The following is a 13,805-nucleotide window of genomic DNA, read 5'->3' on the forward strand; positions in this document are numbered from 1 at the left end:
GCCAAAGGAACATCTCATCAAATACTAAATTATTTTTTCTCAAAATGAACAAAATGACTGAAAAAAGTAAATAAATAAAGCATATTTTCCCTGAATACTCCACCATTCCCCAGATAACTTGAAACTTGGTGACTTCCTGAGCCAGAGGGAGCTGTTTTTGCCTTTGATTTTTCTTGAGTGAGCTTAGTCAGCCCATCATCCAAACTACGCAATTTTTTATAATAAAACCAGCATACAATAACTCACAGGATGAGGCACAACAAATCACAATTTTCTACTGGTAAGTTTTTAGTTTTCTTTTTTTTTTTTTAACCTTGGTACAGATACAAGTATTGCTATTATTAGATTTCATGTTACTTAGGACCAGTTATATAACTTTTTATTACAAAAGTGATATTTAATAAAGAAATAGTCATAGTATAGCAGTTACAATATATAATAATCTTCTTCAAACAAAAATAATGGACTTAATTGGTTTATTAGTATATAGTAATAGTGGAATTATTAGTTGGTTTAATTTCAGTACCTCCAACTCTTGTCCATCAAGATGTCTTTGGCAAGAGTTCATGTCTTACTTTACCCTCCCTGCAAGAAAACCATTGGATGAAAACCCATCCACTTTCAAAAAAAAGTAAAAATCCAGATAATTCAGCAGTAAAACATGTGTGCATACACACACACACTAGAATTTTGATGCAGGACACAACATACCAAAAATATTTTCCTCTTTTTATGTGCCTTGCCTACTTTCTACAATAACTGACTGTAGCTCACCCATACATACTATTCAGTGCATGAAAACGAAGTGCAGAACATATTATTTTAAACTATGCCGTGTTGCAAAAGTGAAAAAGATATATATGGCTTTTGTCAGTCACACAGCAAAGCACTTCTGTCAATGAAAAAACTGCTCCCACTTGAATGCCTCCCCCTTTCCAGCCCCTCCGTGCCCATGGCAGAGGGGAGCTATCAGAAGACACCGTTCCACCATGGAAGAGCTTTTGAAGACAGAACTATTGACGTCACTGGACAGGCCTCACAGCTAGCCTCTGGAAAAAAGAAAACAACATTCTTACTCTGTAAACTGGACAACATTTATTTCTAAGAACAAAGCACACCCATTGTGAGCAAGAGAAAGAAAGAAGTTACTTTCACAGTCTGAATCCCTGAAAGGAAAACACAGCTGCACCTGCAAGTTTTCTTTACTGCAGCACAAGCATTGCCCTGCACTTTCTTAAGGACTGCCAAGAAGGAGAAGATGCAAAATAAAGTGAATTCTTGTGCCCTTGTGCATGAGGAAGAATAATGCTGGGTTTTTTACTCCTTTTTTTTTTTTTTTTTTTTTTTTTTTTTAAAGGAAAATATCTGATGTAAATAATTCTGGGTGCTGTTGCTATCCCAACTTTTTTTTGGCTACAGTGATTTAAAAAACCACAGGCAACAGAAAACCATCCTGATTAGAGTGGGATGTTTAGGAATTATTACAACAAATACTGTTTCTCTGCAAGAGAGTAAGAGGTGAGTAGAATACAGACATGTCCCTCTGCACTTATGCTATGGCCATACTCCCTCCAGCATGCAGTCACATCATGTACTTTGTCTAAAAGTTTCTTGGCAAACCATTTGAAGTTGATTTAGATTCCTGCAGCCTCTGCAGGAGGCTCAGCCACAAAGGTATAATGATGTAAATGGTTCAAATCCTGCCTAGAGAAGGGAATGACATCAAAAAGTCAAGCCAGGAAAAAAAAATCACACTAGATGATGTAAACATTCGTGTCCATGTCAAAGTATCTGAGGCTCCATGTTCAAGAATCAGGTAAATTCAGAAAATATTGCTATATTCAGAAACTATTTCTGCACAAGCCAAACCATAACAAAAGTCCTTTCTTTCCTGGCAGAATCCTTAAGCAAAGAAATAACACAGCTACCACCTGCCCTCCTGAAATGCAGGAGGGTCTTGGAAGCTCTCTTGCACCAGCAAAGTTTAAGCCAGCAAAGTTTAACCAAGTCCAATGCACGTCATGTGTTCTAGCTCAACACATACAAACACAGCTGACAGGATGCATTTGGAGTCTGGACAGCGTGAAGTTTACACCTGCACTTGAGTCTGGTTAAAACTTTGCTGCAGCTGCTTTATAGAATAGTGCATTTCAAAGGCAGCCAGGATTTTAAGAAAAGGCTAGGCTCCCTTGTCCTCCCCATGGGTGGTCCTCTTCCTCTTCAGGCTGACATAGCCTGCTAACATTCAGTAGATTGTGTGATTTCATTCTTTCACCTCACCCCCTCCCTGAACGTTTGCCTTTTTTTCCACCTCCTCCTTTTCCCTCCATTTTCTCCTTCCCCAAAATCAGCTGTACCTGGCTATAAACATGAATTCTTACAAACAGTGTACATTGCTCAGTGTATAGTGTAAGCTCTCTGTGTTCCTACTGGCTGCTAGTCCAAATGCAAGCCAAATCACTTAATTAAACAAGTACAACATCTGCATTTGTATACTGAAGCACTTTCTAAAAAGATAAAGGAGGCCAAATTCTGAGCTCACTGATGCCACTGAATAATTTCACTGATGTTAAAAAGAGGTAGTACAAACTTTCTTCCAGTATCACAGAGATTAGAATTTCTTTGTTTGCTTTAGTTATGTTCTGATATTTTCTTCAAACGGATGATGAGAAAAGGAAAATAATTGGTGCTTGCATTCCAAATATTTGATCCTTGTGATTGCTCAAGAGTGAATTCCATCCTTAGTGTGCCTTAATTTCTATGAAAAACTGCATTTTATTATTTCTCCATTCTTAAAGCTACATCTTTAATAGATAGGAAATTGCATGAATATCTCCCTACACTGGCCTTTTCAATTTACAAGAATAGTATTTACAATTCAAAAGAATAGCAGGAAATGTCTAATAGACTTAGCACTTGGTCTCTAGGAAACGAGAAATACCATGCTAATCACTGAAGGCTGCACCTTAACTATATTAAAGTGATTAAGCAAGCATGAGAAAGTGTACTTTTCTGTGAGCAGTAGTACTCTGAACAGAAAAACTACAGATATTAAAAAAAAAATATAGCTGAAATATTTGTTCTTATCAGTTGTAAGCATATGGGCAAATCATTCTTCTGTTACAGACATAAAAAGGATCAGTAATCTGCTTATACAAAAAAATTTGGAACTGTCCTAGACATCTTGAAGATGTTTATTATTATTTTTCAAGGAAAGGTTTTCTATATCAAATACATACTTGACAGGTAAAGTAAAATAAAATTCTAAAAAATAGGTTAAAAAAATGAATACAGTACTGTGAAAATTAGTGACATTAATGGTGTGAATTGCAAGCACTCAGACAAATGGTGCTCCACTACTGTTTGTTCATTTGTTCTTTAAATGCAGCAAGGTTGCTTAGCAGGATGAAGATTCTGAAAATGATTTTACAAATCCTAAACCAAGCTAATATTTTTCTAAAAATTATCTTAATAACAAATATATAGATTTTAAAGTAATATAGCAAAGAGTGGGTTCAGCCCTACAAATCCAAGTGAAAACTAAAGCCCTGATCAGGTGCTGCCATTTTCTCTAGACTCAAATAATTAGTTAATATAAACAGAAAATATAATCCTCAGTGTGAATGAGAAATTAAAACTTTTGTCATTTAGTTGCTTTGGAAACAAGGTAATGAAATAGTTTTTTATTGAAGACACAAAAATTCACTGAAGAACGGGTGCATAGAGAAGACCCACTTAACAACACAGGCATACCATATTTAGAGGACCATGCTACTTGATCATCAATCTTCAATGTAAAATTATGGAAAAAATTAGAAAATTATGCAAATTTACACTGATAGATAGAATGTTATATAAAAGTAAATTATTTAACATCAAAGATAACAACAACTACGATCACAGTCTCTTCTGTAAGTTTTCCAGAAAATAACTCAAATTCATGAACAATGCATTTGACAGTCATGTTGTAGGCACTGGTGGCACAGGTATCATCGAAATATTTGATGATTCTACATCATCAAAACTACATCTTTGTTCCTGCACAGATTCATGGCTGCACAAAGTATTCAGAAAGGACTTGACAGTACTTCCACAGAAATCTCCAGATGTTGGTATGTTTGCATATCTTCAGGTTCCTAAAAGTGAGACACAGACCATGTCCTTTCCTTCATCAGTCGCTGTGTGACACTGTGGGAAGATTCAATATTCTCCCCTGCTTTAACACGCACTGGGTGTGCAGGGGGAAAGCCGACTCAATCAGCAGTTGCAAGCAAGAACTCCTGCATAAGGATGGCAGTTCTGCCCCTAATGACCAGCTCTGGTTGCAAGTCACTGCTAAGACAACTGTAAGGATTGCTAACAACTTATTTATTTGCACAAAAGATTTTAAGAGTTTTAAGTAGCTAAATTTTTGTTTGGCTTTGGCACCACCATATCAACCTCTTTTCTTCATGATGAGTCTCCATGACTCCCCAGTATTTCTAATCATAGCAACATCTAGGAGCAGCAAAGAGGGAATTGACTTTCAACAGACTATAGGACTGATGTAGACTACAAAGTAGCCAAATAAGTGGAAGAACAACTCTCTTAAACACACAAGTTCAGATCTCTTCAGGGTGACAAAGTGGCAGGTCTTAAGGGAAGAGATTAAGACAGCTAGACAAGGGACAGACAAAGTCACTTATAGTAACTAATTACTAAACCCAGCTTGAATTTAAAATTCACAATAACTACACCAACACAGACAGGAAACAGAAATCTCTTCGAGTAACTACAAAATTTTCATTTCAGCTACAAGAACCTGATGTGCTTCAAAGAAGTCTGTATACATTGTAATAAAAAAAGATTTAGACTATTGCAGTCCAAATTAGATAGCTCAACCAGCCAGAGACAGAAATTATTGAGCATATAGATGCTTTTGCTGTAATTTTCACTTAAACTGCAACTTTCAGTTTAAATTTCAAGCAAATCGGGCCAAATACAAATGACCTTGCACCACACAATTTTGTAAAAGGAAAAGTGAAATTGGGATCAGGTATTATCAACAGAACTATAACCACTATTTAAAAGTTCACAACACCATGTTAAATAGTGTCTTTAGTTTGAAAAGGTATTTATGCCTTGGCAATATCTTGCAGCCTATAGTCAGGGGTGGCCCTACGTTGGGCCTCCTGAGTTCTCCTTAATATTATCTCCCTTGAATTATTTAGGGATCCCACAACTTGGTGATGATATATTTTATAATTGCACCAACAAAGCAAGATACTAAGAAACAAGGATCACAGGATTGTTTAGGTTGAAAGGGACCTCTGGAGATCAGTCCCCAGTAAAATGTAATTTTTTAGCAGTTTTAATGATGCAGGTGCTATCCACACATGGTTTGCCATTTGTAAAAGCTTTAAAAACCAAAAAAATATCAACAGCAATACATTTAGTTTCCACCATTCTCACAATCATGTGAACTAATTTTAAAGCCAAGTCAGGGTTTTTCAGGTCTTAATAGTTGTTTTTTTTTTAAAAAAATCTCTTCATAGGTATGGCACATGAACAAATAACCCTAATTCCTTACTACACTGTAAGGCACATACTCTTGGAGAGCTTATTCTGCTAGTAAATGAGATTCAAGCTAGCACTCAGAAGGTAAGTCCTATTAATGCATGTTAGGGCAACTATGCAAACATATTTACATATTAGAGTAATTATAAAAAACAATGGCTTCTTAAATTAAGCAGTATGTTCTGAGCTGGTTATCTGCTTCCTTCCTATCTCAAAAAAAGAATAAAGAGAATCAGACACCAAATCTTGCCTTAAAAAATACACATTACAGCATTACTAGACTTTGTAAAATTCTGCTAGCTATAAAGCACCTCATGCCTTCTGGGAAGAAATGAAACTCACACTAGACCATAAATGCAATAACCTTCTAAATCATGGCACTTATCATTTTGACTCTTGCTAGAAAATCATATTTAACCAACGGTTTTGTGATTATCATTACAAAGAGAGAGGTCTGAGCAATAACTTGTAACAAAAAAAACTGATGTTTCTGTTTCTTTTATCTTGATTATCCTTTGCAATGAGAGTTTGAAGCTAATACAACTTGAACAAAATACGTTTGATTTCTTTATAATGTAGAAGTAGCAAGAAACACTGCTATTCTGTTCTTATACATCATTTTTCACCAAGGGATCTCAAAATACTTGAAAGAAAAGGAAGGAAATGTCATTAAGCCATTTTACAGGTAGATAAATTTCAGAGATTTCAGTTTTTCTCTGCCTATTTCACATCCTCCTATGCAAGGAGAAACAATGGACACTATATTTAGTGTCAAACTGTGGTCTGTGAGAATTCAGTAATTCACACAACCATATTCAAGAGTGGTTTTAGGGTGCCCTTGAAATTTGTGCATTGATCCTGAAGTTCTGAAATTGGACAGCTGTTAACTGGCTTGCAAGGCAGTGGCAATGTTTATATGCACTGTGAAGTGCCAAGATGAGATCTGAATTCCAATACTTTAAAACTTAAGGCCCACCCATTAAGAATTGCTACCCAATTTAGACTGAAGCTAAGGTGAAATTTTCCTCTCTGTGGAAAGTGTCTTCCTTTTACAAATTAACAGAAAAATTCAAAGTCATAAAAAATTATGACAAATAAGTATTCCACTATAGTCCAATAATTTTGGTTTACATTACCTGAAATTTTGATTAAAATTTGGTGTGAACTGAAAATGGGAGCTTTTAGATTGATATTTTAAAGTAAGAATTCTATCTTTTTTGTTGTTGTTCTGTTTTTAATAAGAATTTTTTTATTATTTATTTGGGGAGGAAAATAAAACTGACAAATCTGGATTTTTGCATTAGGTGGGAAGAAGATAAATTTGTTTACTAAATATCTTTAGACCTCCCTAATAATGTTGAATATCTCCATTTTCTGATGGGGCACTCTAAGTACTCAGATCCCAAAGAATGTTTGAGTTTTTGTGTTCACAAGAGCCAGTCCCAGAGTCTAGAATGCCTTATGAGCTGTCACACTTCATATGAAGGTCTGTAGATTTAGCATTAATCTCAGTAACGTATTTAAAGAACTATTTACACAAACCAAACTTCATTCAGGTTGCCAAACTATCTTAAATATAATACTAGAATTTAACTTTAGGCAGAAAAATGGAAAAAAAAGAAAAAAACTATCTTTGGTTGGTAGTCTTTTTGCTTTACCTCCATCCATTCATTTGTCAAGCTACATAGCAGCAGCAAATTATATCAACTTCAGATTCTGGCCACTTCTGTTTTCTTTAGTAATGAAAACATGTTTGTGTAACAAGTTTTGTAATGAAAAGCTCAGTGCTTTGGCAAGGGAAATCTTTGTACACTCAACCATCTCCTAAGCACTTCCTGGCAGGAGTTTTGCAGGTTACCACCAAAGGTTTGAGGTCACCTCAGGAAACAAAGTGGAATTAAATGTTTCCACATTAAGATTAGCAAATGCTTAGGTGGTCAGACAGATGGATTTCATAGCTATTTCTAAAGTCTGCAATGCACATCTTCCCAATGAAAGACCAGCAATTTAACTCTAAAGGTTTCTGGTAGCGTTTTTATACTATGTCAAGTCTGAAATAATGAAATCTCTTGTACCTCATCATTAGGACAATTAAACTTTTAGTTATACAGCTTGATTGTTGATACAAATATTGGATCACAAACATGGAAACTAGCTTATGTAATTTTCTTCTCAACTGCAAACTTTTGAATATTTTAGGACTAAACACAACAGACAAATTTAATTTAATGAAATACAGCCCATTTATATAAAGCTGAAGAGCTACAAGTGAGAGAAGCACATAGAGTCACATCATTTTTAACAAAAAATAGAGATAATGTGAGATCCCTAGCTGCAATTCGGGGGAAACAAAAAGAAATGGACAAGAAACATAAAGGAAACAAGTAATCATGCTAGTACTAGTCAGTTTTCTGTTCATCAACATCAATTTTTAATGTTAATACTTTTATTCAAAGGTTATCTACAGAGACAGTTTCAGGGCCAGAATACAAGCTTGCTTTGTGCAAATTATTGACAGAATTTTTTCATTTTGAAAAGATCTTCAGGAGTCCTCTCAGCTCTGAAATACAACTTGCCTAAGTATTCAACAGAGAAAATAAAGAACAGAAAAAAAATTCCTTTTCTGCCACTCTGAGAGATGCTTTGGGCCATGAAGATGTTATAGAACTCCTAACATTAAGGTTGATTCCATAACTAAAGTTTGCATTTTAAAATGAAAAATTGACTGCTATAACAAAGATAATTCTTTCTATACTAAGCACATTGAATGTGACTATGTGATTTTTATCCCAGTATATAATGCATAGGCATAAAAATTAAAACAGAGTTCAACCATTTGTTTCATGATGATCTGTACTATTCTGTATAGAAGTGACCCTCAGCACATCTAACACAAGGAAAGGACATGGCTAATATGAATAGCAAAAAATAAGCCACCAGAACTTAATTCCTGTAAATCCTACCAAACACCAAACCCAAAGCCAACAAATATCTGAGCCATGGAAGACTTTAAACGTGCTTTTGAGTGATTAAAAAAAGGAAACATTTTACCCATACACTTGCTCAGTCTCCAGCATTGAATGCTGCTACTTTGCATTGCTGAAGTGGTTTTCAGGGCTCAGCTTATAAATCATAACCAGATAAGGAGTCTGCAAGAAGTAAATCTAGGTTCTACTACCCTAACTTATTTGATTACAAAAACAAATAAGCAAGAATATCTGGGGGTGTCTTTTAAGATGTATATATTTGACATACCTAACACAACCTGAAATCCGTATGATTTTATATGTATTTTCTCACTCAACTGAATGAGACTGAATTTTTTTAAAAAGGAGATTTTAAGTATTTAATGCCCAAAGATCTGAAAGAAATCCCAACAGTTAGGATGCCCAAACTGCATTTCACATGCAGTATCTTGACCTGCAACTGAAGAGTGCTCAGTCATGACTCCTATCCTAAACGTATTTGACTGCATCTGTTTGTGAAAAAAATGGATTAATATGAAAATTGAGTTCTTTAAAAGTAATAACATCCTTTCCCAAAGTTTAATGAAATGAGTGCATCACAATTCAAATTTCATAAAGCAGTTGAAACACTTGTAAAACATTTTCCAAGTATAAAAGTATAAATGTTCAATATACATATAGAACTGATCCGTTAATAGTATTGTATGTCCAGAACATGGCAACACAAGTGCTTTAACACATGCTTTTTCATATACCTGTATGTCACATGCATGTCAAATATCCTGCAATACCTACTTTTAATAAAATTCACCTTGTAAGGAAAGTAACTGTGAAGGAGCATTGTTAAAAATCCACACGCTCCCACTAATACATTCTGAATTATTTGGGGGAGGTTCAGGAGCCAAGGCACAAAGTGTAAGAGGAGTGTGAGGTCTAAAGGACAATTTCAGGGTACCCAGCATCCACTCACTGAGAAGCCAGCAAGAAGGATGAGTAGTAAACACAACCCCAAATTGAATTTTACATACTAAACTATGCAACTATGTGCAAAGTAAGTATTTTGCCATAGTTTGCTATATTTTCTATGTTCATTGATCTGCTTAATTTTTAATTAATTACACAAAGGAAATAAACAAAAAGGTGAGTGTGAACATAAATGGCAAACCAAAAAATAATATTTGATGAAAACAGACATCCCCAAAGGAGGCACCTTGATAATCAGCAATGGAAAAAGTAATAACTGGGAAAATATATATGAGGTTATGCAAGGAAGAACCCCCTTAACTTTTTCCATCTCAAACTTTATGCCAAGGCTAATATATACTTTTGTGTATTAACTACCCATAGATCTCTTTCAAGTACTTGGGCCACCCTGAACTGATGCAAATATGTTCATCTCATTTATGAACACAGCCCTCATTCTGTAAAGTTCTGGAAGCAGCTTCCAGTTGAAACATCTCTAAAGCATCATTGACATTGAATTTGCAGAGATTTCATCAGCATAAGAAAAAAAAGACCCATAACTGAACTATTTCTGAAAGTCAGACTATCATGGGAAAATAACTTTATATTATGCTTCTAGGAAGGCTAAAAGAAGAACACTCCCTTTCACAAAGAAAGCTAGAATTTGCCTTACAGAGGAGATGACTAATTGAGAATGTCTTATGGTTAAAAAACTGTAACCATTTACTTTTTAACAAGAAGACATTCCATTATTTCAAATATATCACTACAGACTCCTGTTTTCATACATAGTAAGTGGCAGACAATATCCTAAGTCTATTCTGCACAGATTTATCAGCCAAAGACTTGTTGCTGAAAAATAAGGCAAACTTGGGTGCCATAGGAAAGCATTGCCAGTAGGAAGGTCAGGATAATCTACTCCAATTTTTTTTTAATTTTTTTTTTTTTTTTGCAAAACATGGTTTGTGTGTTTTTTCCTATTTTTCATTCTACCATTATGAAGAAAACATAAATGGATTAAAAATACTTCAGAAGTGAAAAAAATACATGGGAGATTCAAGTCTAGATGACCGAGCCAACCATGAGGAACCAATTTTTCTCCAATTTTGGAATGCTAAGACCTTAAAACCATGGGGAAAAAAAAAAAAAGAGTGAAGGAGGATGGGACCTTAATTCTTATTAGCTAAGTAATTGGGTTAAAGATTACAGAGAAGCAGAGAACTTTTGCTTTTAGCTTTTACATGAAAAACCAATGCAGCCTTGATTGCAAGAATTTGCAACACTAATTCACATCTTTCTCATGTCTGGAATAATCTAAGGGCTGCTAAAATTGAACAATTAAATTAAAACATTGCCATTTGTATATAAACATTTGAGCAGCTTTTAAATTGTTCCAATTATTTCAAATATTCAAATTGTTCAAATATTTCCTTTAATAATCTTTAAAGGACAACTATGTATCAGGCCCATCACATCAGCAGTGAGTAGTAATTTCTCATATTTATAGCAAACCAGCTTTACTTTGTTGACACAGTTTAATCAATATTGTTTTTCTCATTATTTATTTCTTACTGTGAGAGTTGATATTTTTCAACAGGCCTATCTAACTCCATGAGGCCTCTTTTGTAAATTTATGGGCAAAACTGATTACATTTTGTTTAAAAAAAATGTCTTTCTGACACTGCCAACTTTCTGGTGGAAGGGTAAATATTCAGCCATAGTTATTTTCTTATTTATATTCATGTTTGAAAAGATACCAAAAACAACAACACAATATATACCAAAAATGCACAAAGCCTTACTTTATTTCAGGTCTAGTAAAACTTGGTGTATTTTGAGATATGAAGCATGTCCATTATTTGGCAAGCAAATGCATCTTTAATTTAGTAGCCTCAAAGCTTTTTGGTAATTCTGACAATCTCTGCCTGTTGTAAGTCATGTATATGCACTTATATGTTCTATCTGCAAAACTGAATTTTCAAGCACCAGGCAAACACTACTCAGTTTCCTAATATAAAGGGACTTATATTTTCACATATACTATCAGTGAAATAGGCCTTATCTAGGCCTTTTTGTGATTTTCTGTCCCTTTTGCTAGAAAGCAACTCAAGTATTATTACTTTGTTAAATGTACCTCCTGATTTTGCCTTTTTTCCACCAGGGCTTGTAATTGTCTCTGAAAGCAGATTAGATTTCCATGTTTTTCCTACAAAATCTGAATCATAATTTTCCTAAACTCTCCAATTCTTCAAACAATTTAAAAGGTCATCTGGATCAGGACCACTGTTCTATAATGATCATAAGTATATGCACCTTTTTATTTTTTCAGTTAGGTTTTCAGGAACTCTCATAAAGGACACCATAGAATAGGTTCCACAGAGGGAAAATTAATACAGATATAAAAATCTAAGGCAGGCATGAGGAAGAGAGATAGGACAACTCGAAACCACACTGGGCTTTCCTGCTGAAGAAGTGGAGACAGCTGTTTAGGCAGAGATCAACATAACTGAGCTGCTAGGTCCTGGTCACTGAAAAGCTGTATGTGCATGTACACTGGTCTGCCTCAGCTGTCATGGAGCTCTTTGAAAACAAACTAATGAACCATTAAAAGTTCCCCTGAGGTAAATAATTATCACATCTTCTTTCACAGATGAGTAAATAAAGATAGTAAATAAATAGCTGGTCTGAAACCACAGAGAAAAATCAGTAGTTCCAGAAACAGAGTGCCAGTTTCCATGTTTACATATTCCCTTTAAAGCTTTTCTATCCCACTTTACTTTTTGGTTTAGATTACAGATTAACCTTTTACTTTTTGCAGCTGCATAGGTAGCTCAGTTTCACAGAAAAACCTCACAAGGGAACAGAATGATATGTATACATTGTACAGCATTGTACAGCATAGAGATCTCTGAGCTGCATCTGGAAGAGGCAGCAGGACAAGCACATTGCAAGAAGTAATTTTCTGGTAGAAGGAAGACTCAAAAGGAATTGTTGCTGCTGAGGTCAGGTTTTGAAACACAAACATCTTCCCAGTACTGCCTGATACAGGCAAAAAGTTGTTTCATTAGCAGCTTAACACCTAGCTCTATAATGAAGTTCCATCCCAAATTATTTACACTACAGCAGTACAATGCCTTGGACCACCTTTCACGGTACTTAATTACATCCACATGTACCAGAGGCCCAACACAGGCATCAGATCCACTACTGATCAATCTTTCTGAAAAGACAAGCATGGTCAGGAGAACAGAGGAGCTGCTAAGAAAGTTGCTGTAGCAGAAGGCTGGGTTGACACCCTGGACTACCATGGGGGAACTGAAAACATAGTACTGCTAAACCAGAAAGGCTTGGTTAAGGAAGAGCAGCACAAAAGAAAGTAGCACATAAGTGATGCCTTTGAAAAATAACAACTTTATCTTTGAGAAAGACCAACTCTCAGTAGCAAGTTATGGTTAAGCTGAAAGTAAACATAATTTATCAGTAAAATATGATACGACAAAAATTCTTGACAAAAAAGGTTGTTTGTTAAGGATAGCTATACAATATCACATGTGGCACATAGGAATGGAAATACATATCTTTAAAAACAAACAGTAGGTCACACTTGAGGGCAGTTCACTTGAGAAAGAAAAACAAATTTTCTTCCTTCTTGTGAAAAAGAATAAAGTTCAACTTATCTCCATTCTTTCTTCATTTGTGTAATGCAGAATTAAGAAAAATTACAGTCATACTTGCTTTCCACATTCCATGTCTCTCTCGTGAGGAAAATTTCAAATGAAGAGGAGGGAAAGATGGGAAGATATTAATGTCCCTCTTTGGAGGTTGTTGTACCACCTTCTTAAAGCACTGATGCACTGAATTGAGCTTAGTGTTTGACCAGAGTGTGCCACATAAGACTAGCTATTGCGGCAGGCAGGGAAAAGAAGTTGTAAAGAAAGAGGCATAGCAGAATGATTAAAGCAAAACCTAAAAAATTGAAAAATATACAGATATGCAGAATTGAAACATTCACAGAAGTCAGTCATATAGCTACTCTTTCAAAGATTATCTCAGTTTAGGAACTTAATATATTATTATTGTATATCTATATATTTAGACAATATTGCTCTGTGAATTTGAATACATTGTATTTCATATTTCACTTCATCTGAACATGGTTTTTGTTTGTCTTTTTATTATATTTCCCACTCTAATGCATTCCAACTTCTTGAAAAGATTGTCACTAGATAACCACTAAAATATCTGATAATTTGGTAACATTAACTATTCATAAAAAAAGGCTTAATATATTTTTTATTGTAATAATAAAAAGAACAAATA

The sequence above is a fragment of the Lonchura striata genome, chromosome 4 (genome assembly GCF_050655825.1).
Source record: "Lonchura striata isolate lonStrDom1 chromosome 4, ASM5065582v1, whole genome shotgun sequence".
In the NCBI taxonomy this organism is placed as follows: domain Eukaryota; kingdom Metazoa; phylum Chordata; class Aves; order Passeriformes; family Estrildidae; genus Lonchura; species Lonchura striata.